We start from the raw sequence: 5,013 nt of genomic DNA on the forward strand, positions 1-5,013 counted from the left end.
GGTCTGGGCTGGGTTCGAACCTGCCACCTTAGGTGTATGTGGCTGGTGCCTTAGCTGGTTGAGCTATAGGCACCGAGCCTACTTCTTTGTTTAAAGTGCTGCGTGCCATGAGAACTTCCCAGTTCAATTTTCCAATTTAGTAATTTTCCCTTTAATCCTTTTATTGGGAGTTATTCTTTCTATTGACTTTTAAAAAATTTTAATTCCAATATCTTTTTATTTGAGCATTTTCTAATTAGCATGTTTTTTAACTGTGTATTTTGTTTAATTTCTGCTTGTTTCATAGTTTATTTTTATTTCAAATGAATGTTACTCTTGCATCTACACTTCATAAAAATATTTATTATTTTCTTTTATCTCAAGTAAATTTCTTTTTCTTTTTTTTTGAGACAGAGTCTCACTCTTTCACCCTGCATAGAGTGCTGTGGTATCAGAGTTCACAGCAATCTCAAACTTTTGGGCTCAAGAGTTCCTCTTGCTTTCAGCCTCCAAGGTAACTGGGACTACAGGACTACAGGCTCCCACCACAACCCCAGGATAGTTTTTCTATTTTTAGTAGGAGATGGGGTCTCATTCTTGCTCAGGCTGATCTCAAACTCCTGAGCCCAAACAAAGCACTCTCCTTGGAGTCCCAGAGTGCTAGGATTACAGGTGTGAGCGCCCTCACCCGACTGTAAATTTCTTTTGAACCATAGTTTTTTTGGCTCATTTTTAGAATTAATTTTCTTCCTCCATGTTTTCAGACTCATCTAGGATGGTAGGTTTTTATTTTTCTCACTTTCTCTGTGCTTACCTCCTGTTGTCTAGCGATGTTATAATTGCCTTTCCATGATCTGCAAAAGTAAGAATCTAGTTTGGTATCAGCTTTTCCTAGCTCCCGTTCTAGAGAATATTTATGATGCACAAGGTGATCTTGGATCGACTCTAGGTCAAGAGGCTGAGTCTGTGTCTTTTCATTTCTCTAGATACTTTTTTTCTGGTAAATCATATCCCCAGACAAAAGCATCCTTGAGTTTAAGCAGAGGCGTTCCATCCCAGTCCTAGTTTCAAACAGTTAGAGGTGCTGTAGTAGTTTTCCACCTCTTCTTGGGCACTTTAGTCTCTGTTATCTCAGAGAACCTGAAATCCTGACCTCCTTTATGAGCTTCCAGATCCAGGGTATATTCCACAGCTTCAGCCCACTCTGTTGCAAGGTTTTGGGCAGAGGATTGACGTAATATTGATTCACATTTAAAAAGAATTATTCTGGCTATTGCATTGAGAATAGGCTTTTGGATCAGGTACAGTTGAGAGAGAAGAGTTGAGGCAAGGAGATCAGTGAGGAGACAGCTGTAATGATCCAAGGCAGAGATGATGGTGGCCCAGACCAACATGAGGGAAAACAAGGAATCAAAGATGATTGCCAGAGTTCTGTGAGCAGCTGAGTGGATGGTGGTGCCTTTCATTGAACTAGGGAAATTAAGTTGGATCTATTCTCTAGTGAGTGAAGTGGTTGCCCAAACCATGGTGATTATGGGTCGTTGCAGGCCCCTAGACTCCAGGTGTAAAGCAAATATTTATAGGAAATTCCATCTCCAACATTAAGGTCAGGAGTCTATTGGATCAAAGGATCAGAGATCCCTAAAAGGGTGGGCTCCTTTAAGATTGAAGTGGAGTTAGACACAGTGGCCCATGTCTATAGTCCAGGCTACTGGAGAGACTGAGGCAAGAGGATCCCTTGAACTCAGCCTGGGCAACACAGAAAGACCCTGTCTAGATAAAAAATAAGCACCCCCGAATAAAACAAACAAACAAAAAACAAAAGAAGGAAATCTTAAAGTTAATCAATCAATCAAATTGGAATAGATCGCCCTGGCCTGGGGGTATTAAGAGAGTCTTTTTTTTTTTTTTTTTTGAGACAGTCTCACTTTCCCACCCACAGTAAAGAACTATGGCATCACAGCTCACAGCAACCTCCAGCTCTTGGGCTTAGATGATTCTCTTGCCTCAGCCTCCCAAGTAGCTGGGACTACAGGCACTCGCCACAATGCCCAGATATGTTTTTGTTGTGGTTTGGCTAGGGCTGGATTTGAACCTGCTACCCTTGGTATATGGGGCCAGTGCCCTACTCACTGAGCCACAGGCACCGCCCAAGAGAGTCTTTTGAAATTGACAGTTGATGACTTTCTTTAAACCCAGTTTAAATCTCAGTTTCTGCACAGTCTTTGCCACCTGCTTGCCAGAATCAGCCGGTGTCCAGTCCTTCTAAGATGGGGCTATCTCCTTCCTGTCTGATATCTCTATTATCTTGGTAGTTAGCCTTGGCATTCATACTGCCCATGAGAAACCAAAAGATAATTCAGATTCATAACCAAAGTGTCATTTAGGGCACATCTCTTTGTAGAAAATGAAATCAAATGTTGAGGCAATTATGAAAATTATTCTGGCAAAGACATTTCTTTCTTCCTCATATGGATATTTCATGAAAAATTTTGGGGACTGTCATTAACCAGCTCATTACTTTAATTAACCACTTCATTATGTAAGTGTAGACACAGCTTTAAAATTATTGCTACTGTTTCTTCCTGTGTGTAAATAATGGTGGCGTAAAAATATTAATTTATGAATGTAATTGCGTAGGTGATCACTCTGAATTTACTCAGAACTAGCAATTAGTGCATGCAAATCAGCTATGACAAAAGTCTCTCTGATCCTTTTCAGAATACAGGAAGAGTTAATTTGCAAGATTTCCTGCTGCTGCCCATTTGATTCTCAAAAGTCACGTTCTTGCCTCTGAAAAGCAGAAACCCACCGCATTTGTTGTGAGCTTTATGATCACTCTTAATGCCCAGGCAAACACAGGAAATACAATGCTAACAAATCATCAGCCATTACCTAATTATATTTATCTAGACAGATAAAGTTGGGGGGAAAGGAGTGGATCGTATTTTTTTTTAAAGGCATTTCTTATTTGGCAAACAAAGATGAAATTTATAGCTTAATTATTCCTTGTAGTGCCATCCAGAATCTTTTCTGTTAATCATATCCAGGTCCTGAGATTTTTTTTTCTTTTCCCTCAAAGAGGTGTAAATGTGTATCAACTCCCAATTAAATCAGTACCCCCTCCAGTGGGAGTAGTGCTAATGGGATTTAAATGTTCATGAGGTTTCACTGGGCCCAGGGTAGGGAGAAATTCTGACGTAGATGGAATGTCACTCCTTCAGCAATACAAATACCAGGTAACACAGAATGGTTCAACTATCTAGGACATCTTGGACTGTGGAAGTGACGAGAATTATTCAACCTCATTAAAAATCATGTGTCGTTCAATAGCAGCAGTTGAGTTGCCCTGATTATTGGATAATATTTGGACATTTATTTCTGTGTTACCTATTTCAAAATATACTGTTCTGAAGCTTGTAAGATGCATCCACAGGTCTCTGTAAATGGAACTCCATCCCCTGACCGCTGTGGTCATGTGTATTCTTTTTCTTTTTTCTTGGAGACAGGGTCTCACTCTTGCCACTCAGGCTGCCAGGCTAGCGTATAGTGGCATAATCGTACTCAAGTGATCCTCCTGCCTCAACCTCCCAAGTAGCTACAACTAACTACAGGTGTGTGCCACCCATGCCCTGATAATTAAAAAAATTTTTGGGGGGGGGTGCCTATAGCTCAAAGGAGTAGGGCGCTGGCCCCATATGCTGGAGGTGGTGGGTTCAAACCCAGCCCTGGCCAAAAACTGCAAAAAAAAAAAATTTTTTTTTTTTTTGGTAGACATGGAGTTCAGCTCTGTTGCCCAGGCTGTTCTCAAACTCCTAACCTCAAGAGATCTTCCTGTGGGCTGGGATCATAGGCACATGCCACCACGCCTGTTGTGGTCTGCATATGTTCTTTTAAAACGATATGGAATGCTTCACAAATTTGAGTGTCATCCTTGCACAGATCATTCCAATTTCAGTATGTGTGTTGCAGAAGTGACACCTGCATGTATTCGTAACTCTTTGTGTGGCTTGGGTCTGGGGAAGATACTCAGGTGCTGGTGTCCCTAGAGTACTTTCAAAAGACACAGACTGGAGTGGTTAGAGAAGACGAAGGTAGGTATCCAGGATACGTCTCATTTACTTACAAGTTCGATGGTTTGATTTTTATTCTGCTTCATGTAGCATCTTGACTTCTCCACCAAAGAGAAAGAAGTTAATGTTTGGAGAAAAAACAAGTAACTGTATATCACCACTCCCAGCCATGACAGATACTTTATCATTGGCTGATACCTAAGTGTCAGCTATATGCTAGGCATTTTTATAACATTATTTCTTTACTTTTAACCTCTTAAATTATATTATTTACTTGTCACAGAAAATATATTACACGTTCAAAGTTTTAAAAATACAAAAGTGTATATAGTGAAAATCCTCCCTACTACACTGACCCTCAGCCTCTTGGTTACCCTTCCCACCCACAGTCTCTTAATATGTATACAGTATGATACGTATATAGATCTTTCATTCCATAGGCACTTAGTGTTATCAGTTTCTTTAGAGCTAATTTATATGTACATGTGTATATGTAAATGCATACATTATTTCCCTAGCCCTTTTAAGATAAATGTTGGTGTACTATATGCTCGGTTCTGCATTTAATGATATATCTTGGAGATGGTTCCACATCAATCCAACAAACATCTTTCTTCATCTTTTTTATGATATTATTTGTATCTACTGTAATTTATTTAGTCAGTTCTTTATTGACAGACTTTAGGTTATTTTAAGTCTTTTGCAACTGCAAACCATGCTGTAAATACATCATTTCTGAAGCATATAAGTTCACCTGTAGGATAAACTCTGAGCACTGGAATACATGGGTCAAAGAGTGAACAAACTTGTGAGACATTTCTAACCACTGAACCATCTCACACACAAGAGCCCTTGGAGAAGGGACGCACCTCACTCATGGACACATGGTTATCAGACACTGAAGCCACTTTCGTGGATTCACACACACTCTGTGTTTTTTCTAAATTTTTCTATTGCTCTT

The sequence above is a fragment of the Otolemur garnettii genome, unplaced genomic scaffold (genome assembly GCF_000181295.1).
Source record: "Otolemur garnettii isolate 467f Iridium unplaced genomic scaffold, OtoGar3 scaffold00011, whole genome shotgun sequence".
NCBI classification, from domain to species: Eukaryota; Metazoa; Chordata; class Mammalia; order Primates; family Galagidae; genus Otolemur; species Otolemur garnettii.